The sequence below is a fragment of the Castanea sativa genome, chromosome 6, assembly GCF_040712315.1.
Source record: "Castanea sativa cultivar Marrone di Chiusa Pesio chromosome 6, ASM4071231v1".
Taxonomy (NCBI): domain Eukaryota; kingdom Viridiplantae; phylum Streptophyta; class Magnoliopsida; order Fagales; family Fagaceae; genus Castanea; species Castanea sativa.
Genome location: NC_134018.1, coordinates 5815632 through 5843594, shown reverse-complemented (window position 1 = coordinate 5843594; position 27963 = coordinate 5815632). Strand labels below are relative to the sequence as shown.

General features: G+C 38.2%; 1 pseudogene; it reads right to left on the bottom strand.

The window, feature by feature from the left end:
* Nucleotides 1–44: 44 nt before the first annotated feature.
* Nucleotides 45–23547, bottom strand: LOC142641074 (uncharacterized; annotated as a pseudogene).
* Nucleotides 23548–27963: the final 4416 nt, after the last annotated feature.

Genomic DNA, 27963 nt, shown 5'->3' with positions numbered 1-27963 from the left:
ATATTCTAGAGAAATTTTTTTCAAAACACATCAACCACCCCTTAATTGCTTTAATTTCATCTTCCTCTTGATGTTTAAATATTACCCCCCTTCTCTTCTTTAGATACTATTCTCCTTTAACCAAGCTTACAAGCCATTGAAGTTTTCTAGATTTGGAAACAAGATATCCCAACCAAGCTTACAAGCCATTGAGGTTTTCTAGACTTGGAAACAAGATATCCAATGGCTATCCCGTACACAAATCCACATCCATACCCCATCATCACAGCCCTCCAACCAAATCCACTTGTAAACTTTAAATCGTTGTCCTCTTCAGATGGTGGTGGTTCAACAATCATACATTTCTTTGATAATGGAAATCCACACAATCATTTGTTCCCAATGTATGAGTTGTTTTGAAAAGTATTAAATTGTAGACCTTGAGGTATGGGTCCTATAAGTTTGTTTTGCGAAAGGTTTAAAACAGCTAAAAATGTTAACCTTGTCAATTGCATTGGAATGGAGCCATTGAGCATATTTGAAGAGAGGTCTAAGGATTCAAGTACCAACAAATTTCCCAACGATGATGGGATATAGCCAGATAGGCTATTATGGGAGAGGTTGAGCTCTCGAAGAAACTGAAGTGTTCCAAGTACTTTTGGAATTTGCCCATGGAACTTGTTGCATGAGAGGTCAATGGTAGTGAAGATGGTTAAGATTCTCTCTAGCTTAAGTTCCTGCCCTTTCCATACCACCATTCTTGAGTCTTGGTAATAGTCTTCCCCAATATATTTCAATGGAACTTTTTCATTGATTGTTTTTATAGCTTTCAATCCTTCAAAAAAATTGGAAGTTAAATGACCCATAAAATTATTTTGAGAAAGATCAATTATTCGCAACATAGCAAAAGATGAGATGGCCTTGAAATTTTCAATTTGACCATAAAATCTATTGCACCTCAAGACAAGAACCTGTAGCTTTGGAAGCGCTTCCAACCAATAGGGGAATGAATCATTTATTTTGTTATTTCCAAAGTCTAGAACTTCCAACTTTCTACAGTTGACCAAAGATTGTGGTAATGACCCTTCCAATTGATTGTGATTAAAGACAAGAGTTCTCAAGCTTTTGCACTTTGCAAACATTTCAAGGATGGTTCCATGGAATCTATTTGTTCGCAAATCGATCACCGAGAGAAAATCACTCAAGTATCCCAAACATTGTGGAATTGTACTAGTTAGATTGTTAAAGGAGATATCAAGGATTTGGAGGGATGTAAGATTGCAAATTGAACAAGGGATTTCCCCGGACAAGTTATTGTTTGATATAGAAAAGAAAACCACGGAAGATGGTGGAACAGGAAAAGTTCCTTGAAGAAAGTTGGCATGAAGATCAAGATTTTCTAAGTTCTTTCCTGGAATTTGCTCTATACTTGTCAGAGAGTTATGAGAAAGATTTAATGATTTCAAACTCCCTAGCACTTTAAACATCCATTTTGGGACTTGGCCTTTGATCCTATTGTTAGATAGGTCTAAGGTGTCTAAGAACTCTAAGGTTCTTAAAAAGTATGGAAATCTAGTTATGTTGCAAGATGCTAGTTTCAAGTATTTAAGTTTGGGGAAGGTATACTTTAAATTGTTGTTGATGCTTAAAGACAGACTGTTATAGGATAGGTCTAGAAAATCGATTTCATTGAGCTTTGAGAACATATCAAATTCTATAGTGCCACTCAGATTATTTGAAGAAATATCAAGCTTCTGAAGTTTCACAAGGTTTGAGATTGACTTTGGAATAGAGCCATTTAGCCTGTTGTTATATAACAAAAGAATCTCCAATGACTTGGCATGTTGGAATTCACCAATTTGACCAATAAGGTGGTTAGAATTTAAGTCCAAATTTGTGAGTTTTGTGAGCTTGGTCATAAAATCTGGAAGTGTACCTTCAAAGTTGTTGCCTCCGAGGTCCAGAAAAGTGAGATCCTTTAGATTTGAGAGTGATGATGGAATGTGGCCAATGAAGTTGTTAGATGAAAGGTGACAATAAGTAACTTTCGTGAGGTTTCCAAAGGACTCGGGTATTGATCCTGTAAAATTGCAATTCCATTAGATTCAAAAGTATTTTAAAGATTGGATGTTGCCCACATGAAAGAGATGATGGGATCTTACCACTTAACTTGTTGCATCGGAGATTCAAGAAAGACAGCTTCTTGAGGTTTGAAAGTGATGATGGCAACTCACCAACAAAATTGTTACTTGATAAATCTAATTCAGTAATTTGCGTAAGGTTACCAAATGATGCAGGTACCGACCCATTGAAATTGCACTGAGACAATCCCAAATGCTTTAAGAATTTTAGATTGTCAATGGAATTCGGCAATGGACCTGAGAAACCTGTGGTAGAGACATCCAAAAACATCAAGGGATTGCTCCAATTTGTCGTTGGGAAAGCCCCTCTGAGTTCAGGATTACAAATTAAACTGAGCTCCCTCAGGTTTGGTAGGCGGAAAATGTTATATGGTAAGTTGCCATGCAATCCACAACCGTTAAGACCAAGGACTGTCAAAGAAGAGGACAGATTCATCAACGAATCAAGCGAAACAAGTGACATCTGAACAGCATCAAGACGGAGTTCTGTAAGCTTGGTCAGATTTTGAACAAGCCTCCTCATAACAGATGTATTGAGACTAACTTGTTTATTGCCAAAGAGATCTAGTGAGGACAGTTTGGAGAGTTTGGATAGTTCATGTGGGACTAGACCAGAAAACTGGGAAGAAGAAAGATTAAGTTTTTCCAACTTAGCAAACTGACCAAACCCAGATGAAATCGGTGAATTGAAGCAGTTGAAAGCAAGGTTGAGCTCTTGCAAGTTAGGGAGAAGAAAGAGGCTGCTATTGGAATGAATGGTGCCTTGAAGCTCACTACAACTAAGGTCAAGGCTAATCACGTCTCTCCCCATTGTATCACACGTAACCCCACCCCATGAGCAACAATCTCTGCCCTTTTTCCAAGACTCTTTCTTTTGATCACAGTCATCAGAATATTTGGAAGAAGAAGAAGAAGTTGGATCAGAATGAAGTTGCTTAAATTTGAGCAACGCTGAGTGATGGTACTGACGAATACGGAACTAACGAAGATAAGTATAGACGAAGCTGCCTTCACGGACGAACATGACCAGTATCCGCGTCATCAAAAAGAATTAATGCCATTCAATGCTGCCAATAAAGCTCCAACCGTTACAAGACCAGCTGGACGAACCGATGGGAACGCATTAAAGTCCATAACTCCACCATAGACGTTATCAGGGAGTCATTAACACTCCAACGGCTACAATCCCCAAGGGTATATAAAACCCTCACAACACCAATACAAGGTACATATAAACATCACCACCTGAATCATTTTTTGGTATTTCAATTATTATCTTCTTTGATACTGACTTTATCATCGGAGGTGTTGTGGCAGGCACTACACCGGTGACCACTTGAGTAAATTCCTGCTCCCGCAGACTCGTCAGAGTACTTCCAGGAGCCATCTGGACGAATCCAAGCAAATCAACGAGATACTGCTTCATCAGTTTGGCGCCGTCTGTGGGAATTTCGACTTTCTCATACAACGAGAACGCAGTTCCTACCAGCTCCAGATGGAATCCAACCAGGACTCAGCGGCCTTGGCACAGCAAGTCCGAAATCTCGCAGCCACCGTCGAAGAACTTACAAGACAGAATCAAGAGATGAGACAGAGGTTACAGCAAGAAGAGAACCGGTCAAGAGCTGTTCAAGAAGACGAAGGGGATAGCCATGGAAGGAGTGACCGACGGAGAACGGTAACCCCAGAAGAGCAGCATTCTGACATCCTCCAAGAGATGAGGAAGGAGATGGATGAATTAAGAAACGCCATCAAAGAGAAGACTGATCGAAGCCTGGATAAAATGGTCAGAGCGACGGACTCCCCTTTTACCATGGCAGTCCTAGAACGACCGGTACCAGCGAAATTTCGGCTACCTCAGCTTGAGCCTTTTGACGGGCTCAAGGACCCCCAAGATCACCTTAACACCTTTAAGACGACCTTAGGCCTTCAACAGCCCCCTGACGAGATCATGTGTCGTTCATTCCCCACTACGCTGAAGGGAGCTGGACGAGAATGGTTCACGAGATTGCCCACTTCGTCCATCGACAACTTTGAGCAGTTAAGTAGTGCTTTCCTGCGCCATTTCGTCGGGGGGCAACGTCCCAAAAGACCAGCGGATCACCTACTCACTATTAAGCAAGGAGAGAGGGAGACCTTGCGATCGTATGTAAAACGCTTCACTCGGGAGACTCTAGAGGTGGACGATGCAGACGATAAGGTCCAGCTGACGACATTTAAGGCAGGGCTTAATTCCAGAGAATTCGTCGTCTCGTTAGCAAAGAATCCGCCCCGGACGATGGCAGAGATGTTGTTGAAAGCTCAAAAGTACATGAATGCTGAGGACGCACTGGCAGCCATCGTAGACGAGGGGAAGCTAAAAACGGAAGGAAGGAAGGAAGACGAACGCAGGGGACAAAAGAGGGAGCGTCCGAGCCGTCGGGGAGGTGACACCGACAGACGAAAAGACGAGAAAGCTCCACGACCGGTAAAATTCACACCCCTAATTATGCCTGTTGACAAAATTTTGACACAGATCCAGGATCAACACCACCTAAAGTGGCTAAGGCCCTTGCACTCGTCACCAAGTGTACGGGACAAGAGCAAATACTGCCGATTCCACAAGGACCACGGCCATTACACAGAAGATTGCCGAGATCTGAAGGGACAGATAGAAGAACTGATACAGAAAGGAAAACTTCAGAAGTTTGTCAAGAAGGGGGACTCCAGCAGGTTCAGAGAGGGCGACACGAGCCAACGAGAGCCCTCGTCCAAAAACGAGAATCGCCGATCTCAACCACAAGAAGTAATCGGGGAGATAAGCACGATAGCAGGAGGACCTTTTATGGGGGGATCGTACAGGTCCCTCAAGAAAGCATACCAGAGACAAGTAAACAGTGTCCATATGGAACCCCCGTTGAAACAAAGACGGACGAACCAAGATATATTCTTCAGCGAAGAGGACGCGAGGGGAATCAGGCAGCCCCATAACGACCCTCTGGTGATAGCACTCACAATTGAAGGGTTCAATACTAAAAGGATCCTCGTCGACAACGGTAGCTCTGCAGACATTATGTACCTATCGGCCTTCCAACAATTGAAACTAGGTCCTGGTAGATTGCGTCCGTTTGAGTCCCCCCTCGTCAGCTTTAGCGATGACCGGGTATACCCCAAGGGCATTGTGACACTAAAAGTCACGATAGGCACCTACCCGAAGCAGCAGACCCGTCATCTGGACTTCCTGGTTGTAGACTGCCCCTCTTCGTATAATGTGATCATTGGGAGGCCCACGCTCAACCAATGGAGGGCAGCAACGTCCACCTACTGCCTAAAGATAAAATTCCCAACTGAAGACGGAGTCGGTGAGGTAAAAGGAGACCAAGTCTTAGCTAGAGAATGCTACCAAGCCGTGTTGGCTGCAGGAGAAAACCACACATAGACGATTGAAAGAGAAAAAGAAGACAACATGGAAGCCCTAGAAACGGTGGAACTCGTTGAGGGGGAAAGCTCGAAGGTGACGAGGATAGGTACAACTATAAGCCCCAAGATGAGGAATGAACTCGTCCGTTTCCTTAAAGGAAATTTGGACGTATTTGCATGGAGTCACGAAGATATGCCGGGCATACCATGCAAGGTAATCCAGCACGAGTTGAAGACAGATCCTGAGAAGAAACCCGTCCAGCAGAAACGACGGGTCTTTGCCCCCGAACGAAACCAAGCAATCATGGAAGAAGTTAACAGATTGTTGCAGGCAGACTTCATCCGAGAAGTTTATTATCCCCAATGGCTGGCCAACGTCGTGTTAGTGAAGAAAGCAAATGGAAAATGGAGAATGTGTGTAGACTTCACGGACCTAAACAAAGCCTGCCCGAAAGATAGTTTTCCCCTGCCGAGGATAGATCAGTTGGTAGACTCTACGGCTGGACATAAATTACTAACATTCATGGATGCATTTTCAGGTTACAACCAGATAAAGATGGCTGAGGAAGATCAGGAAAAAACCGCTTTCATCACAAGCCGAGGACTCTACTGCTATAAGGTAATGCCCTTCGGACTGAAGAATGCAGGGGCAACGTACCAAAGATTGGTGAACAAGATGTTCAGCAAGCAAATTGGAAGAAATATGGAAGTGTATGTGGACGATATGCTCGTCAAGAGCAAAGAAGAGTTGACTCACCTGGACGACCTGGGAGAGACATTTAATACCCTCCGAAAATACCAGATGAAGCTCAACCCTAGTAAGTGTGTTTTTGGGGTAGCTTCGGAAAAATTCTTAGGGTTCATGGTATCCCAAAGGGGAATAGAAGCAAATCCGGAGAAGGTGCAAGCGATACTCGACATGGCATCCCCCAAAACCATCAAAGAAGTCCAAAAGCTCACGGGAAGAATAGCTGCACTGAATAGGTTCGTCTCTAAAGCGACGGACAAATGTCTCCCATTTTTCAAAACGTTGAAGCAAGCGTTCGCCTGGACTGACGAGTGTGAGGCAGCTTTTCAAGAACTCAAGCGCTACCTAGGCAGCCCGCCCGTCTTGAGTCCCTCAAAAGCAGGAGAGAGCCTTTATTTATACCTGGCAGCCTCATCCACAGCCGTCAGTGCGGCCTTAATCCGAGAAGAAGACAAGAAGCAGCTCCCAGTTTATTATGTCAGTCAAGCCTTCCAAGGAGCAGAGGCCAAATACCCCAGGATTGAGAAGATTTTCTTCGCCCTAATAGTGGCTTCGCGAAAGCTACGACCATACTTCGAAGCACACCCTATCCTTGTAATGACGGATCAACCCATTAGGAAATCCATGAGCAAGCCTGAAGCAGCTGGGAGAATGGTCCAGTGGGCAATCGAACTCAGCCAGTTCGACATCGAATACCATCCCAGAACGACCATCAAGGCGCAAGCTCTAGCGGACTTCATAGCAGAATTCACCCTCCCAGACGATGGTGACGGCATGGACGAGGCGGAACAGTGGACGATTCAGACTGACGGATCGTCAGCCCAAAAGAGGGGAGGAGTAGGGATCATTATAAACACCCCCAATGGAGAAAAACTCCAATATGGAGTCCAATTAAAATTCCCAGCAACCAACAACGAGGCTGAATACGAAGGCATACTGACGGGACTAAGACTTGGCAATGCTCTCGGGATTAAGAACTTGCTCATTCAGAGTGACTCGAAACTAGCGATAGGGCAGATCAGGGAAGAGTATGAGGCGAAGGAAGAAAGGATGCAGAAGTACCTCAAGTTGGTCAGACATCTAGCTCGTGGGTTCGACAAGTTGAATTTCGTCAGGATCCCGAGAAGCCAGAATGCAGAGGCAGACGAGGTCGCCAAGATGGCCTCGTCTATAGAAGAACCAACGAACAAGGAGATTCTCATGGAGATTCAGAAATACCCTAGCATCGAGGAAGTCCCGGTATTCCCCATCCAGAACATAGGTGGTTGGATGGCACCGATCGTCTCATATCTTCAAGACGGACATCTCCCTCATGACTCAATGGAGGCCAGGAAGATTAAAGCAAGGGCGGCCAGATTCACAATTTTGAATGATACCTTATACAAAAGAGGGTTCTCCTTCCCTTATTTGAAGTGTATCGACGAGGAAGAAGCTAAGTACGTCCTTCACGAAATCCACGAAGGGATTTGCGGGGACCACGCTGGGCCCAGATCCTTGGTAAGTAAGGTTATTAGAGCAGGATATTTCTGGCCAACTATGCAGGCAGACGCTATGGAGCTCGTCAAGAGGTGCGATAAGTGCCAAAGGTTCGGGAACGTCCAGAGGCTGCCAGCAGAGAAGATGACAACGATTACCTCCCCCTGGCCATTCGCACAATGGGGGATCGATATCGTCGGCCCATTACCCCTGGGAAAAGGACAGGTACGATTCTTGCTCGTCGCTATCGACTACTTCACTAAATGGGTTGAAGCAGAAGCAATAGAAACGATCACAGAGGCGAGAACTCGTAGCTTCGTGTGGAGAAATATAATTTGCAGGTTCGGGATTCCGCAAACGATCATTTCAGACAATGGCCGACAGTTCGACAGCCAGGGATTTAGAGACTTTTGCTCGGGGCTAGGTATCAAGAATAAGTTCTCGTCGCCTGGGCACCCACAGTCTAACGGGCAAACGGAGGTAACTAATCGAACACTGCTCAGGATCATAAAAGCACGACTAGACGAAGCTAAGGGCGCGTGGCCAGAAGAATTGCCCAATGTCTTGTGGGCCTACATGACGACAGCAAGAACCCCCACGGGAGAGACGCCTTTCAAGCTCACTTATGGCACTGAAGCAGTAATCCCAGTCGAGGTGGGTATGGCCAGCACCAGGCGAGAAGTTTTTCGCGAGGAGAACAACGACGACCAACTTCGAATCAATCTGGATTGCTTAGACGAGGTAAGGGACAAAGCCTCGAACATGACGATGAAGTACCAGCAGAAGATGACTGAATACTACAACAAAAGGGTCAGGCTCAGAAGACTAGAAATTGGCGATCTCATCTTACGTAAGGTGACGACTGCAACTAGAGACTCCGCCCACGGGAAACTTGGCCCCACATGGGAAGGACCTTACAAGGTCGTGCACTACTCCCGACAAGGCAGCTATCACTTGGAGACCCTGGACGGACAAAAACTCCCGCAACCTTGGAACATAGAAAACTTGAAGAAGTACCACCAACAGATATAGATCAAGAATGTACTAATTACTCAAAATTAATGAAATGATGGTTCAAATGATGTGTTCATACAGGTACCAAGTATCGGAGAGTTAGAAAAAAAAAATGCCTAAGTAATAAGATTCCGCATCGACGGATGTACATTACTGACGAAGGCCATAAAAATATTTTCCTAAGTAATAAGATTCCGCGCAAACGGATGTACATTACTGACGAAGATGAAAGCAAAGAACTTTTGTCTAAGTAATAAGATTCCGCATCGACGGATGTACATTACTGACGAAGACAATAAAAATATTTTCCTAAGTAATAAGATTCCGCATCGACGGATGTACATTACTAACGAAGACAAAAGCAAAGAACTTTTGTCTAAGTAATAAGATTCCGCGCAGACGGATGTACATTACTGACGAAGACGAAAGCAAAGAACTTTTGTCTAAGTAATAAGATTCCGCATCGACGGATGTACATTACTGACGAAGACAAAAGCAAAGAACTTTTGTCTAAGTAATAAGATTCCGCATCGACGGATGTACATTACTGACGAAGACAAAAGCAAAGAACTTTTGTCTAAGTAATAAGATTCCGCATCAACGGATGTACATTACTGACGAAGACAAAAGCAAAAAACTTTTGTCTAAGTAATAAAATTCTGCATCGACGGATGTACATTACTGACGAAGACAAAAGCAAAGGACTTTTGTCTAAGTAATAAGGTTCCGCATAGACGGAAGTATATTACTGACGAATACAAAAGCCAAGAACTTTTGTCTAAGTAATGAGATTCCGCATAAACGGAGGCACATCACTGACGAAGACCAAAGCAAAAAAAAAAAGAACGCCTAAGTATAGGAGAAGGCTTAAGTGATAACGTTCCCATCAAGTGGGCGAACATTACTGACGGATACAAAAAAAAAAAATTTTTTTATAGCAGAATATGTCCAAGTAGATGTGATATTATAAAAGCCTAAAACCAGAGGCCATTGTTCAAAAAAAAAAAAACCCATAAACACTGGGCTAAAAATACACATGAAAATTTCTAGTTGTCCAGGAAATTGAGCCTGAAAAACATGTCAAGCACCTCAAAAAAAAATATAATAAAAACTTCTTAATGACAGGTTCAGACATCCGGATCGGCATCGTCCTCAGCTGGGGCATCGAGGGCAGGGGCATCGATGACGCGAGCATCAGGAACGTCCCCAGGAGCTTCGGCGGCGGCGGCTAGGGCAGCCTCGTCAGCAGAGATCTCCTTGTCGACCTCCTCCATATCCAGCGCCTCCAAATCCACCCCGGAAGGATGCTTGATGCAATACCTCCTCAAGAGCTTAAACCCCTTAAAGTACCAGCTGAAGAGCACGGAGTTGTACTCTTCAGTCTGCTGGAAGCCCTCGATGGCCCTAGAGGCGACGACCTTGATTTTTTCCTTCGCGGCTGCGAGCTGCTCGTCCTTTTCCAGAACCAGCTGCTGTTCAACCTTAAGATCGTCGCCCAGCTTTTTGACCTCGTCCTTGTATTGGTGAACATCCTCCATCGCGGTTGTTAGATCCCTCTTCAGCCTCGAGTTCTCCATCTCCAGGACTTTGATCCGAGAAAGCGAAGACTCGACCTTGGCCTCCTGAGCTTGATACTCCGCTGAAAAATGGACGGCTTCCCCCAACACCTAAAAAAAAAGAAAAAAGGGGCATGCAAAAGAATAAATAAGAAAGAGAGGGGCATTTATGCAAAGGCGTCATGAGAAACAAACGATTTACCTGGACGAGTTTATGGATATGACGACCCATCAACTCAACTGGAGTCAAACCTGAAAGCACCTTCAGGTCCTCAGCATTCACGACCCCATGAGCCCGATCCGTTGCCAACCTCTCGTCATCCCAAATAGTGGACGAGCCGGCGGCCTCCTTTCCTTTATTCGATGTGCGAGGCCTCTTGGAAGCAGGTGTCGGGATTTCTTCTACCGAAGTGGCCGGAGAAGCCGTCCTCGTCGTCTCGGCACCCGAAACCACGGGTGTGGTCGAGACCGTCGGAGTAACGGAAGCAACCTTGCCTTTCACTCGAACCACCTTCTTCCCGAGGTTCGACAAGGGTTCGTCTTTCTTGGACCTCATTTTCTCATACATGCCCTTGTTGAATTTCGTCGTCATCTCTGCAAAAGGGAAAGATTTTGTAAGAGAAAGAGTAAATTAAACAAGTACAGCCTCAGGGTCGAGACCGACGAACTCAGAAGCTTACTCTTCTTTCCCTCGATATCAAGGCTCCGTAAGACGTAGGGAGACGGATCGGGGCCGAGGTTGTAGAAAGCGAGTGTCCTCGGGTCTACCAAGTCGTCCCAATTTTCAATGGACTGGGAATAAGTGATGGCCGCCTCGACGCGCTCCTTGTACCTGCTTTTCAACTTCGGTCTTCGTTTAGCTGCACGAGAACGAAGGAAATTAGCAACAATCACCCAAAAATATATATATATGTAAAAAAAAAAAAAAAAAAGGGCGAGAAAGAAGACTGACGCACCTAAGGTCGGGGTTCCCCACCAACGAAGCAACCTGGGGATCTCACCCCAGTCCTGGCTAGAGGGAGTCTCAAAATTGTCCCAAGACACAAACACAAATCTGGACTTCCAGTACCTGAAGGACGAAGGTAAGCCCTTGACGATCCTGGTTCTTCTCTCCCAAGGTACTAGCTCGTAATACCCGTACTCTTTGGACTCTTTTAGACGGTATAAATATACGAGCTCATTTACCTTAATCATATCCCCGTTAGCGGCCAACCATATTTCCATACAGTTGACCACTATTCTCCACGAATTGGGCATAAGCTGCCCGGGGGCAATCCCCAGATATGCCAGGAGCTCCATCACAAACGGGTGGACGGGAAGCCTAAGTCCACAAGTGAAAGCGGCCTCGTAGAAACACACTTCACCGGGGAAAAACGAGCAAGCCCTGTCGTCGTCAGTGGGGCGACGAACACGGACCCGCTCTGGGAATTGAAACCTATCCCTAAACCGACTGACGGCGTCGGAATCTAACCCGCACGGCTCCACGAGGGCATGAAAAGCCCTAACCTCTCTAAAAGTCGAGACGGCCGTATCCCCCTCCATAGGATCGTCGCTAGACGACAACCCAGTATCGAGGTCACTAGACCTAACCTCTGACATCAACTGAAGCTTCTTCACCAAACCTTCAAACCAATCGACGGACTCTCGGAGCAATGGGAATAAATCACCCAAAACAACACCTAAACTGCTACCCTCAGAAACAAAACCCCTCAAATTGGGAAAAGCACCTAATGACCCCCCTAAGCGAGCAAAGAGAAAAGAAATTGAAGGACAGGTTTCCCTAACCTCTAAATTACTGACCATGAACTTCCAGTCTAAAAAGAAGAATACTAAAATTCCCACAGAAAGAAGGGAGAAACAAACAGGGAGAACCACAAAAAAAGAAAAACAAAAATCAGATACTTGCAAAGAAAAAAAAAAGAAAAAAGAGAGAGGATGAAGAAGCTTACCTCGAAGAAAGCAAGAAGCCCAATAGCCAAGCAAACAACCAAAAAGGAGCAAAGAAACGTACGGGGGGGATGCTTAGAGGAGAAGAACTGGAGTTTGGAAGGAAATGAAAAAGTAAAGTGCAGAGAAAGGAGTTTAAAAGCCAAATAGAAGTGAAAACCGAAAATCGGCGGGAAACCCAAGGGTCAGTCCCTTTCCAACCACATCACGCCACGTGGCCACAACCCACGTAACGCCGCCATAACACATTCAATGCGGCACGAAATCCTAAAGGACAAAAAAAAAAAAAAACTGTTCGGTTTCCACGATCGTCACTGACAACCATAAAGCCCGGGGGCATCTGATGGTACTGACGAATACGGAACTGACGAAGATAAGTATAGACGAAGCTGCCTTCACGGACGAACATGACCAGTATCCGCGTCATCAAAAAGAATTAATGACATTCAATGCTGCCAATAAAGCTCCAACCGTTACAAGACCAGCTGGACGAACCGATGGGAACGCATTAAAATCCATAACTCCACCATAGACGTTATCAGGGAGTCATTAACACTCCAACGGCTACAATCCCCAAGGGTATATAAAACCCTCACAACACCAATACAAGGTACATATAAACATCACCACCTGAATCATTTTTTTGGTATTTCAATTATTATCTTCTTCGATACTGACTTTATCATCGGAGGTGTTGTGGCAGGCACCACACCGGTGACCACTTGAGTAAATTCCTGCTCCCGGAGGCTCGTCAGAGTACTTCTAGGAGCCATCTGGACGAATCCAAGCAAATCAACAAGATACTGCTTCATCACTGAGCTCTGCTCTTGGGAACACAATAGTGTAGAAGAAGAGGAGAAAGATGACGATGAAGTAGGTTGAGAATGCAAGAGAAAAACGAGGAAAGCGAGTTGAGAGAGGCATATTATTAAGCAACCCATAGTTCTTAATGAGAAGAAATATCTATGTCTGCTTAGAATGGAGAGCTGGAATGTGGATTTTTATAGGAAAACGTTTGGTCTACTCCCACCACCACCAGCTTGAAAACGCGAAGGAAAAATGGATGCAAATGGAATGTGTGTCATTTTTTTTTTTTTTTCCTCATTCGTCTCTATACTTAAAATGTTGAACAGCGAAGCACCATCATTGTCAGCTTAACCACTATTAAAGTTTGGTAAGAATAAAAATGATGGTGACTTTTTATTTTTTAAGTCACGGTCTTTTTGATATATTAATAATTTTTTTTAAGTCACCATCAATTTGATATGTACCAAACTTTCTTTTTTGATAAATATGTACCAAACTTTTTTTTATCTTTGAAGTCACCATCATTTTGATATGAACCCAAGTTTAATGGCAGCTGAGCTGAACATGAAACATGAACATATATAAAAATGAAGAAAAATATGCCAGCTGACTACCTTTTTTTTTCTTTTTCTTTTTCTTTTAAACCAAATAAATTCTTATAAAAAATTAGACACAGAATATTGTAGCTTGTAAAACATGAAGTGAAACACTCAAAATACAGTAGAGAATTTCTATTCATAAAAAAAATAAAAATCAAATCAAGATCATGCTCATATTGACCAAAATTTTCTTTTTGAAATAGTTATAATATATTACTAATTGTGCAGCTCAAATCATTTTCTCCCTAAACTCCAAGCATTTTGTGCATAAGAAAATACTAATTAAGCTATAAGCTAGCCCTTGGTCATATTGACCGAACTTGAGTGTTGTTTAAGTTGAAAAAAAAAAAGTATTTTATGAGACAGTCTCATGATACTTCTTCTTACGACATATGTAGGTCTCATCCCATATATATGTATCCTATACATTGTGAAAAATTACACTTACCATTATATATAAACTATTCCTCAAATTATACTTTACACCTTGGCCTTTCAGAATGTACAATTAGAACTTTAAATTATAACTCATGTTACACTTTGCATCATGTCGTCAACTGAGCTATTAACTTGGACGGAAAAACACAACGTCACATGAAAAGACACAATTACCCATTCTCTCAATTCCTTAAAAACAAAAGAGAAATTATACTTACCGCCTTAAACTGTATTCCCAATACACTTTACATTCTAAACTTTGGTTTTCTATCCAAGTCATAAGCAGAATTGACGGTGGAGTGCAAAGTGTAACATGAGTTAATTATAATTTAATTAGAGTGTTAACCATGCATGGTGCAGAGTGTAATTTGATATATAGTTTAGGGTAGTAAAGTGTACTTACCCAAAATACTCTTTCATTAAACTCTCAACACAAACGCTTGACTTGGAAACTTTAAATCTTTCTATTTTTTATTTTTTAATATATAGAAATATTACTTTTTTTTTTTTGAAAGAATATTACCATTCTTTGTTGGGAAGCAAGTTGCTCAATTTTTTTTTCTGTTTTTTTTTTCGCTGAAAGTTGCGCAAAGATTTCGACCATTGGAAAAATCTTCGGAGATTGTCCTTGACTTCTTGACGTGTAGAAGACTTTAGGTTATTTTGGATTATCTAGATCGATATAGTCTGTTTTTTTTTTTTTCGTTATAAATCTAAATCTATAGTCACCATCAACTAATGAAATTCTATTTAATAATAAAATTATAAAAGACTGACTAGCAGCATCGTTATTTCCATAGCCATGCTTTGTCAAAAAAAAAAAAAAAAAAAAATCCACTAATGACCGATATAGAAGTCAAGTTTTCCTTTTCATTACAATAAGTATAAGTATAGATTCACCCCCTTATTTGGTATATGTAATAAATATTCTCTAAGGAGTACTTTAAGTTTTGTCTACTAAGTTCCAACAATTCATCACTTCAAAATATGTGTTTAATATGCATAGGTTTTTTTTAAAAAAAATTTCTTAAGTAGTCATTTTCTTTTCTTCAATTGATTATTATTTTTCTAATTTTATAGTATTTTGTTACTTTTATTTAGATGTCAATTAGAATGATAGTTTCTCAAATGATTCTTCATTGCTGTACTGCTTTGTTACTTGTCGGTCAAATAATATTGTTACATATTGTTAACCATTTAGTGTATTCCTCAGGTTTGTTAGTATCGTAAGTGGTAAATTAAGTGATTTTTTCTAAATAAAATTTCATAAGGTTAAAAGGTAGAATTTTTTTTTTAGAGAAAAAAAAAAGTTAAAATTATTAATAAAGCAAAGATTATCTCAGTGAAGTTAAAAATATATGACTAATACCGCATAAATACTTTATTTAAATTTAATTTTTTATATAACACTTGCAAATATTTCAATTACTAAATTATATATGATTTATTCAATTTTTTATGATATAAAATATATATATAAAAAAATTTTGATATTAAAAAATCTAAGAAAAGAAATTAGATTAAAAATTTCTTTGCACGCATTATTTTAGTTATCCCTCCCAAAACATTAATAATTTACTCACATTTTTAAGTAAATAACAAATACATACAAAACTATGTACGACCATGGTCCGTGGATAACTCAACTTTAGAATTTAGATTTCTAATTGACCCAACTCTTTTAATTTCTTAGACACTGAAATTTTATCTATTAAACTCATATTTTGTACGTGCATCTTCAATTTAACTACAACACCATATCTATTTTAAAAGCATGTTAGTTGATTGTTTTCATGCATTCTGAAGAATATCACAAGCACAATGCACAAGAAGTATAGATAATTAACGAAAAACAATCACCCGCATAGAACCAAACATGCAAAAAGGCCAAAGTAAGACACAGAAACAAATGCATACCTATTTCTGAATTTAATTATTTTGTTTCTGCTCCATCTGGTGATGTTCGAGAGAGAGTGATCATATTGGGATAGGAACATCATCAAAAATTTCCAAATTGGGTATGTTGTCGTTTATTATTTGGAGGCGAGGATAATAGAAGAATTTATAGGCCATTTTATGAATAGTTTTGTTTTGTGTATGAAATTCGTTGAAAATTGAATGAGGGGGAAGAGGATGTTAAATGGATCCTCCTTAAAGTTAAAGGGTTTTAGTCCATTTTACCCAAAAAATATTTAAATAATAATAATAATCTAGGGTTAATTCCAAGAAATTCTAAATTTTCTATTCGGACATAGTGTTGATTTCAAGCAAGCTTTCTAAAACCCTAGTTCCCCAATTGGCATTAGTCAAGACTCTTGCCAATGAACCCTTCCCATTATCCAGATCGGATGTGCCAATTTGGGTCTTTTTGCCTTTGGGGGTTGAGTATTTGGGTGAAATGATTGAGTTAACTGAAGCTTCCTATTTTCAAGAGCAAAGTATTGTTTTTGTTGTTGGAATTTCACAAATCTAGGTTATGAGTTGTGTGTTGATAATGCTATTAGTGAGTTTTAATTTTGATCTGGAAGTTTTTATGTTAGGTTGATTTGGAAGTTTTTAACCAAACAAATCTAGGCCTTTTTTTTTGGTTGAGTGATGAATTTTTTTGGTTGGCATTTTATTTGAATGAGTATTTTGTTGAATTTGTATAAAAATTGTATTGATTTAAATTTTTGGAAATCTAAATGTTCTTCCTAATGGTTGGCTTTTTATTTTATGAATTTTTTAAAATATATTTTTAGTTTTAGAATTTTAAAAATACCAAAACGTCTTTTTAGGACATTTATCGGTAACCCTTCTAATGGAAGTTGACAGAATAACTGAATTGAATAAATTTAAAAGTTAGAGAACTTAATTGAATGGAATTAAAATTACAGAACTAAATAGAGTTTTAGACAAAATTAGAAGATGCAATTTAAAATTTAGCCTCTCTTCTTTCTTTTTTTTTTTGTCAATTTTTCTGCAAAAATATTTGAGAATTGATTGTCCTTCATCAATTTTAAAAATACCAAAATAAACGATTTTTTTTGTTTTGATTTTATTTTTTTATTATTATGTTTTTACTATTGGTACTTTGGATTTTATATTTGGTCTTATTAACTAAATCCATATTAGTATTTTATTTAATTTTTTTATAGGTTAGTTAATTTCTTTGAGTCAATATAATTTTCATAATTTAATAATTGGCCTTTAGCCCTAGTCAATTAGATTTAGGTTTAATCTTATTGGTCTATATCGGTGTGTTATTCTACTTCAATGGGTATAAGCTTATGATGAATAAAATTTCTATTGGAATCTTAGCTTCATGTTGTATCTAAGCGACAATAGGGGAGTGCAATAAAGAAATAAAGTCAGTAGGTCTCTTGGGGTGCATATGGAGATGATCGAGACATTCATGAAACGATTTAGCAGAGTCCTTGCTCCTAAATTATTCTTATCAAAACAAAAGGAAGAGGAACTAGTTCGAGGCCCCTTAGAAGCCATGATCATAAAAGAAATAAGAAAAGTGGATCGACACACGTTACACAATAAAATGTCACTCACACATTTTGTTTTTTTTTTTTTTTTTGATACTAACTCACACATTTTATTGAAAACATGGAGTGCAATATGAAAAAAGCCATGGATAAAGTGAAAGATTACCCATAAATATGTCCAAAAAGAAATTTAAAACCAAAGGGGAACAACCCCATTATGTACAAACATTTGACAAAAAGAACTTAAAAAAATAAAATAAAATAAAAACTTGAGCTCAATATCAAAACTTGTAAATAACCCAATTCCTAAACTTAGATATGAGTCTACAATAAAATATTATGAGATTACCTTGAATTGATAAGGGAAAGATGTTGGAATCAAAAGTTTTGGTTTAACTGAAATTTGATAGAGTGTGGAAGAGAAAGGGTTTAGTTTCAGATGACTAAGTGAAAGCAAATTAAGACCAAATCGTTAAAATACATGTTTTAAACATGTCTGAGAATCTCAATTGACCAAGTGTCTATCAAGACATTTTGTATGACCTCTATTGGCCGAGCGTCTAATGAAAATGCATGCAATGCAAAATATAAAAGTTTGAATTCTCAGCTCTCACAGAGATACTATATAATAATTCACTCTCCATGTGTAAAAATTACTTTCACAAAGATTAAAAACACAAAGAAAAACATATATTTGGCTCTTTCACAAAGAATTTAACATGTTTATAGATGCTTAGATCCTAGAGTTGTTGGTTCTACATCGTTCGCCATCTTTGCAAAGGAAGGCTCATGTGTTGGTCAAAGCCATAGAGATGTCCTCTACTCCATGAAAAGTGGGAAATTTGTGCTCTAATTTATGAGATGTTGGTTTCCACTGCCCTATAAGAGGGCTTAAGATGTTGACTACATGCTCCATATTTGGCCTTTGGTATGGTTTGTGAGTAGTGCAATGTCCTGCAAGCTCAACTACTCTGTATATGCTCTCCATGGTCTCCTCATCAGGGTTAATAGTTTGATCAATGGCCATGGGGAAGTGCTCCTTATTGTTTAGAATCTCACAAAACCATGTAACTAGATGAGGGTTCTCATCTGGCAGAGTATCATCTACTGCTTTTCTACTGGTAATTAGCTGCATCAAAACCACTCCAAATGCATATACATCCGCTTTGGTGGTCACTCTTCCTGTAGCTATTGACAAGGAAAAGAACTCATCAAGATGACCTGCAATCATGGTTGTCAAAATCGCGATCCGGATCGTAAAATCGCACGATTTTACGATCCCACCTCAGCAAAAAGTTTAAAATCGTAGTAGGATCGCAAAAATGTTAGGATCGTAGGTAGGATCGTGTAGGATCGTAGGATCGTATGGGATCCTACCGATCCTACCATTTGGCTTGAATTTTTTTTTTTTTTTAAGTGGGATTCATTTGGGTAAACCTAAACCCACAAGCCCAACGGGTTTTAGAAGCCCAATAATGAATTGAAGTCCCAAATTTGCTCTTATGTCAACATAAAATCTCAAAAAAAAACCTATGGTATAAGTTTAAAGTTTTCAAAAACAAAACCTAAACTATTTAGAAACACAAAGCTCCAGCACGCACCTCTGTCCCGCACCTCCTCAGCCCTCTGTCAAAAACCCAGCACCTCTCAACCCTATTAATGGTGAGCCATCACTGCCTTTAAGCTTTCTTAATTTAACTTTAACATTTAAAAAAAAAAAAAAACCCAATAAAAAACCCAGCACCTTAATCCTACACCTCCTCACTCCTCTGTCAAAAACCCAGCACCTCTCAACCATCTCAATGATGTTGCCATGAGCCATCGCTGCCTTTAAGCTTTTTGGTAATTTGCTTTGGTAGTTAGTATTAGTAGTTTATCATTTATTTGTACTTTGATAGCTTGATTCCATATTGTTGTGTTGTGTATATGATTTTGACAAAACTTTTAAGGTTTTTATTTTTCTATTTTTTTAACTAAATTAAGTAAAATTTGAAAAATTATGAAATAGGATCTTCATTATTTAATTAGCTAGTTTACCTTAGATTGAAAATTCTCTTTTGGATTACATATTGTAAAATTGTAGTTAGCTAGTTTTTATATGCTAACTAGCCTAACTTATTTTGGATTTGGAACTTAGAATTTGGAAAACATTTTCCATATGTGTAGATAATATTTTGGTACTTAGTTGCTAATTAAACATGTATTGAACTTTTTAGATACATTATGTCAAAAGTTAAATATATTTTGCTTCGTTAGAATGACATAAGAACGATATAGTGCGTGCAAATTACATTTTATGATACAATTTTTTTTTTTTAAATGGATGGATTCATATTTTAAGTGATTATATAATATACAAAGTCACTATCAATAGGTTTTTTGCTTAAAATATGAAAATCAGTAGGATTTTACGATCCACGATCCGATCCTACGATCTCCGATCCTACCTACCTCCCATGATCCTACGTAAGATCCCGATTTTGACAACCTTGCCTGCAATGGTTCAACTAGTGACATCTAACTAAAAACTAATTATTCATGGTGAACATTGGTGTCAACATACTTGGTATGACACAAGCACATGAAGATAAAAGATTATATACGTACAACAATAACAAAGTCCTAGTCTCAAATTATTGAGTCGTTCATAGATTCTTAATAAATTAGTCAAGGTCGACTATACATATATATATATATATATATATATATATATATATATATATATATATATATATATATAGTGGTAGAGTCAAAATTTCAATTGGGAGGTTGGAGGAAATTAAAAAACATTATTAGAATTAATCATAAAAATATTAATATGTATGAGTCATAAATATGTATAATAATGCAACTATCATACGAAATAAAATATAAACGCAAAATGTAATTTATTTTTCATTCCTAGATTAATTTACTTTTTTTTTTTTTAGAGAGTTTCAACCTATGGCTCCACTCCTGATAATAGCTTTTTATTATTAGAACAAGACACCAATTAGTTTTTGGTGTAGGTGGAGATTAAACCCTAAATCTCTTATACAACCATTGAAGATTTTACCACTAGATTAATTTACTTAGTTGCTCTATGTGTGTTCATATTTTTGAAATTTCTTCATGATATAGTTTTTTTCAATAATTTGATTAGTCAAAATAAATTGGTGTTAAAAACATAACAATATGCCTAGAAAGTTACATACTAAGTGATTGATTGCTTCAAAAAAAAAATTATAGAATTCAATATTTGTTTCTCTGTTTATCTAATTATTTAAATTTTGAGTTTATGACGAAAACCAAAGGTCAAATTTAAGACCTACAATAACTTATATAGCAAGTTGGGTAGTAAGGATGGAGAAAATAATATTTATAAACTTGTTTAGATTAGGAACATGAAATAAAGAGACTCGCATGGTGTCTAATGCATTAAAGTGAAGATCATAGACTGTTGTAAAAGAATAAGCAGATTTAAGAAGCATGGGGATTGATATGGAAATGACATAAAAGAGTGGACTAATGTGGACTTGCGGCCCGATCATTCCCATAACACCCTTGATTCTATAAAATGACAAAAATCAAGGAGCAATTGGAGCAATATGAAGGCTATACTAAAATACTAATAACACTCCGTCAATGACAGGTATGAGAGATTATTTACAATATTATTTGTATACACAAATAAGAAAGTTGACTGACTTCAGTATTAGAAAGCTTCGTCCGACATCATATTGATACTACCTCAGTGATGTGATTTGCTTTAATTGTGCAGGTAATTTGGGAGATTGTCCAAGTTTTGAATGGCCATTTAATCACTATACTCTTATCAAATTCAACTAAGACACAAGAACATAAAATCTTAGGCTTTAATTACCTCCATATTCTGGCGCAAGATAACCAAACGTCCCAGCTAATCGCGTCCATACAGAGTTCTTTCCGTCAGGCGCAATTTTAACCAAACCAAAATCTGCAACCTTGGCCCTCATATCACTCCCAAGAAGTATGTTGGAAGGTTTTAAATCTCTGTGAATGAAAATTTGTGGTGCTAAACTATATAAGTATTCCATTCCGCGTGCCACATCCATTGCTATCTGAATCCTTTGCTTCCAAGTAAGAGGAGAACACACATTCTCACCCAAATCAAACAAATGTTGTGTTAACGACCCCTGTGGCATATACTCATATACCAAAAGTCTCTCTTTCTCATTGATACAACATCCTAAAAGAGAAACCAAATGTCTATGCCTCACTTTATTAAGGACTGAAATTTCCGCCTGAAATTCATTGATTCCTTTGCTACCCATTGCAGCAGATTCCATCCTTTTCACAGCAACCTTGGTCCCATCATGGTATTCTCCTTTGTAGACAACTCCAAAACCTCCCCTACCCAAAATGTTATCTTCATTGAAATTGTTGGTCGCCTGTTTTAGAACTTCGATCGAAATTTCAATATTCCGTACACTTGTACTTCTACTTTCAGGATTCTCCACTACTTCAATCTTCACTGAAATTGTTGGTCGCCTGTGCCTTCTACTAATATAACATTTAATCGAGACAAATAACATGACCACAACAAATATGATCACAGCAATAACTATACTAGCAATCATACCAGGCAAGATGGAAGTACCACTTGACCCCATTCCAGCCGGATTGCCACTAGGCGATGTGCCATTCGAACCTGGCGGAGCACTCCCTCCACTTCCAGAGCTCGGAGTATTCTTCCCAATCAAAGGATTACAGGTCGTATTTAGCTTCACTGAATCTCCAAATTTTGGTATCAACCCAGTAAGGTTATTGTTCGAGACGTCAAGAACCTGAAGGCTTGTCATGTTGGTGAAAGCATCCGGAATGGAACCCGTCAAATTGTTATCATTCAGATGCAAATTCCTCAACGATGTGAGTTTTGCAAAGACAGGAGAGATCGTCCCAACGAATTGCTGCTTAGCAAAATTGATAGTGGTAATATTACCCTGTGAATCGCAGATAATGGAAGTCCAGTCAGTGCAGGCGTTGTTACCTTTCCAAGTATTGGCTAGTTTGATTGGATACCCAAATGCCGCAGCGATTTCGAGCAATGTGGTCACTTGGGGATCACAAGGACCTGGGGTGTTTTTACAGAAGCTATTGATACCATGAGTGTGAGTAGTCACGCTAGATGGGAACTGTGGGTAAGGCCCTTGGAGGTCATTGTCATCCAAGGAAACGTTTCTCAGTGAGGGAATTGACATCAGTGAGGCTGGGATGAGGCCTGTAAATTGGTTGACTCTGAGCTGAAGATCAAACAAACTTGTACAGTTTGACAAGTCTGGGATGGGACCAGTGAACTGGTTCCTCATTAGCCACACTTGGGACAACTGTGTCATCGAAGATAACACGTCGATGGTACCAGACAAGCCATTTTGCTGATTGTTGAGCCAGAGGATTTGAATCCTGGATCCTCCGAAGGATTTAGGTAAAATGCCATTAAGATTATTGTAAGAAAGTCGGAGATCCTGAAGTCTTGGGAAGGAACCAAAGAAATCTGGTAAAGACCCAATAATGTTTGCATTGCTAGCCTAGAAAGTGACTAAACTAGTGGCCTGATTCAACTCGGTGGGGATGGTCCAAGGTGCAAGATAAAGGTTTTGGCTCAAGGTTAAGATTTGTAAGCTTGTGAGTCCTTGGAAGAAACCTGAAGGAATGGAGGTGAAATTGTTGTTGTCAAGGTAGAGTTTTTGGAGAGAAGTGAGGTTGGCAAGGGAGGGAAGAGGTCCAGAGAGAGAGTTGCCTTGGAGAGAGAGTGGTGAGTTGGGTGATAGTGCCAAGATCGGAAGGAAGAGTGCCTGTGACAGACTGAGAAGCTAAGTTGATGGAGGTGACACGGTTGCTTCCGTCGCAGTTAACGTTTTTCCACTTGCAGCAGTATGTGGTGGCGGACCAGCCGCTTGGGGCGGGGACGAAGGAGGCTAGGATCTTGGCCATGGCTGCAGCGTCATCGGCATATGAAAGAGTTAGGAAGGAGAAAATGAAGGTAAAGAGATATATCAGCCGAACCATTTGAGATTGAGAGAGAGAGAGAGAGAGAGAGAGAGAGAGGTGGGTTTGAATTCTGGCAGTGTTGATGTTCAAAGGTAAGGTCTTTTTTACATTTTTTGAACCCAAGAAAGGAGGGAAATGTGAGAGGGACCGAGTGAGCCGTGTTGGAAGGGCCAAGTTACTGTTAGAATTTTTCTAAACAAAAAACAAAAAATTGTCATGGTTAGAAATTGGCAGCTAACTTGAACTTGAAAATATATAAAAATAATAAAAAGACCGTCCTTTTGATTTAGACCAAAAAAAAAAAAAGACTATTGTTAATGAGATAGAGGGTTAATAGTAAATAAAAAAGTAATATTAGTAACTTAATTTAGAATTAACAATAGTAGATCAACTCTGTGAAAAATGATGTCAAATTTTTTTTGTATATACTATTTATTCAATAGACCATTAATCTTTGAATAGAAGTCATCCATGAAGACTTGAAACTTATCTTAAATTATTCTATTCTTTGTCTGGAAAGAAAGTTGCACGAAAATTTTGGCCATAGCAAATTTCTTCTAACAACGCACCTTGACTTCGTAATTGAAGACTTTACGTTGTTTCAGACCATCTAGATCCGCTAATTCGCATCCACTAATCATGCCTGAGATTGAAGACAAATAGACTCTCTCTAGCTTGCTCGGCAATGCGCTCAACTTGATAAGAGTCTTGTAACTTAACTAATTGACATTTTTTTATATTTTCAATAGAGACATGCGTGCCGTGTTCAAATCTCCCACCACTAACTATTGATTAATATATACAAAGCAATGCTCTTGACTTGAAAAAATATTTTTCTAGTTGTGTTTTTATAAAATATGTTACAATTTGGATTCTCTAGGTAAGTTTTGCTTAACAATTTTCATTGATAATGTGGCAAAAATAATTAAAATAATACTGCATAAAGCATTTTTAGATAAAAGTCATGAAATTACATAGTACATGTGAATCACAACGACAACATCAACCTAAACAGGAAAATAATCCAACCCAAGGTCTTGTCAATTGCTGTCACACAGATAGAACTTATTAGCCCCCACATGGACAAAATAAACATCACATATATGAAACTTAATAGTCATCTCATAAAAAAAACTCAATAATAGTCATACAGATGGGTGCTTAGATACCAATGTCAGAAAGATTAGGGTTCCATGCAAGCTGGGTAATCACAAACATCTCACAGAAGGATAAAACATAAAGAGCTTATATATAGGTTTAAAATAATTAAACTGCACAACATATTGTTGAGTGGTTTCAAACAAAATACTGTCAATATTCCACAAAGATTTATAAATAAGCTCACAACTTTTCCATAATAATTCCCAAACAATAAGTTTTCCGACTGGTATCACAAATAATGAATCTCTACAAATTTTCAGGTTATCCTATAAATTCATTAAATAATTAGGAGTTTTTTGTTAAAAAAAAATGTAAATCTGAATGATTTTCTATGTTTTGAAAAGAACAAGCTGAATACTTACATATTATTATGATGTTTGTTGAATTTTTTAGAAATTTTCAACCCTGAATCTCCTCCTAAATTTTATAATTAGCCAAATACCTGGGTGCATACAAAACAGAAAATTGTGGACTTGCATTTTAGGATGTTTATAGGAGCTATACTTTGTTAGTTTGGTAGACTAGAAAGGGTTTTTTTGGGTAAAACCATATGTATACCAAACTTGGAAATCTTGATTTGATGTTAATGGGGCAAAACAACTATGAAAATCGAATACTATAAACCATCAAAATTTGTTTTGTAATAATTGAGTTGAATCAATTTGAGTATTAAATCATTAAGATTATTTTATTTTATTTTAGTTTTTGAGCAAAAATCAAAACTAAACCATGGAGAACGGGATGCACTTGCCTTCAAACTAGCTTTTTTTATTATTATTTTGAGAATAACTTTGAGCTAGACTATATATTTAAGTTTGGAATTTGTTTTTTGAAAAAAACTCCAACATTATTACGTACTACTTGATTAACTTTCCCCATAAATAAGTAAATAAATATAGTGACCAAAAATTTCTATGCATGCATAAATCTATATTGATGATTAATACCTAAATTGTTTAGAGTATATTGTTTGAATTAATTAGAAAGATTGATTTTAATTTATGAGCTTATATTATGGCTAGAAGTCATATACAATTTTTCTAACAAATAGAGACACGTTATTAAAGATATTCCGGAGGACATTGTCCCATTGGTAAGTGCTGATGTTTCTTAAGGTTTTTGTTTCAATAATAGCCCAGTTTCTTTCAGTCTAGTTTCTTTCTTAAGGTTTTTTTTTTTTTTTTACAACAAGATTGAGTGTATTTCTAAATTTATTGATTAATAATTAATGTTAGATACAATATTTAATTTTCATTAATCTATTTTAGAGAGTAAATGAAATTCTAGCAGACTCGTACACAGAAGAGGATAGTCCAAAATGAGATAGAAAAAGAGAAGTCAAAGTCAAAGTTGATTTTTCAATCCGTGTGTTTTTCTTTTTCTTTTTAAATTATTAAAAAAACATCAGCTATTTTTATTTTCCTTTAGACCTTAAAAAGATAGATTAAATTAATGTTTCGCACAGTATTTACACTATTATATTAGATATTTATGTTTTTGTGAATATTATGTGAGAGACTTTGCATTAGTCCAAACCGAAGGGTATCATTTGGGGGAAACAAGTTGCTCAAAGATTTCGGCTATTGGAAATTTCTTACGATAATGTACTTGACTTTTTTTATGTATAGAGGACTTTAGGTTATTTTGTATTATATAGTCTTTTTTTTTTTGGTAATAAATCTTTATCTATAGACACGAAATTCTAGTTGGTAGTAAAATTTCCATACCCATACTTTGTCCAACAAAAAAAAAATCTGTTCATGAGTGATACAAAAGGCAATTTTTCCATTTCATTAAGTCTAGATTCACCACAAAAAAAAAAAAAAAAATATTGAGTGTTTCTAATTCAATTAAAAAATAACAAGACTACAAATAGATTATACAAATTTTATAAAAGTCCCCCGCCCCCTAAATTCATTACTTTTGTAAAAAAAAAATACATGAAAATTCTGAAGTGATTCTAATACAATGTTACACATTTAAAATTCTTAATTTATTAAGTTACTCATACTTTCTAGTAAATAGCAAATACATACATAACTATGTACCAGTACCACCATGTGTATGTGTGTTTTGGTCTTAAATGCCCGTGTCGTCCTAAAGCTAAAGGTCGGCCCCCAAAAGAAAAAATTCTGGCCCTATTGGAAAAATTAGGTATTTGATGACTTTTGTGCCCAATTTAGTATCGAAACTATTCATGGGTAGAATATAACTATAAACTCTTTTAGCCAAACAATTGACGGAAGCACTCCCAAAATCAAAACTGATAACAAAACTGTAAAGGATGATGGTGTTGCCTCAAGAAGTTCAGCTAGCACAACATCAGTTCAATAGAAAAGCACAGCTGCATAATCTGCCTAAAAGACCTGTAGTTTAATCTAGTGTAAAACTGTATGTAGTTTTAGTTAAGTGCTTGAAGTATTGGTTAGTTACAATTGTACACGTGTCTGTATTCTATTACTCTGTTAGACTTCATCCAAATCTATTAGGATGGTTTGGCGCCATAATTCAGTTATACTTGTACCTGATGTAATTTATGAGATATGCAATATTCATTTCTTCTATTTCTCTCTCTCTCATCTAGAATTTTCTTTCAAGAATTATCATCTTCTTTCATGGTATCAGAGCCACATTAATGGCGTCCTCTGCTAGCTCTTCGTTCTCTGCAACAACAGGGTCAACTTCAAATTCATTAATCACTCTTGGTGTCAATCCATCTCTATTACTTGTCAAATATGGCAAGTATGGTTACCGTGAAGCTTGATTACAACAATTATATGGTGTGGAGACATCAGATTAAAGTCATTCTGGTAGCATACTCAATGATCAATTTCATCAGTGATGATGATCATGCTTTAGATCCTTTTCTTAAGGATAGCTCAGGAAATTTTACAACTGCAGCTAATCCAGAGTTTTTCCAATGGAAGAGTTGTGAGCAAGCTTTGTTCACTTTCCTCAATTCAACTATCTCTCCATCAATCTTGGCTCTCACTGTAGGCCAAAGGTCTGGACAAGGTGTTTGGAAGGTGCTTGAGAAAATGTTTGCATCAATATCACGCTCTCATGTCCTAAGTCTTAGAGATGAACTAATGAGTATTAAGAAGGGTTCAGAATCTATGGATTCATTCTTTCAAAGAATTAAAGAAGTCAGGGATAAACTTGGGGCTGTAGTAGTCTGTGCTGATGAAGAAGAGCTCATTCATCTGGTTCTTG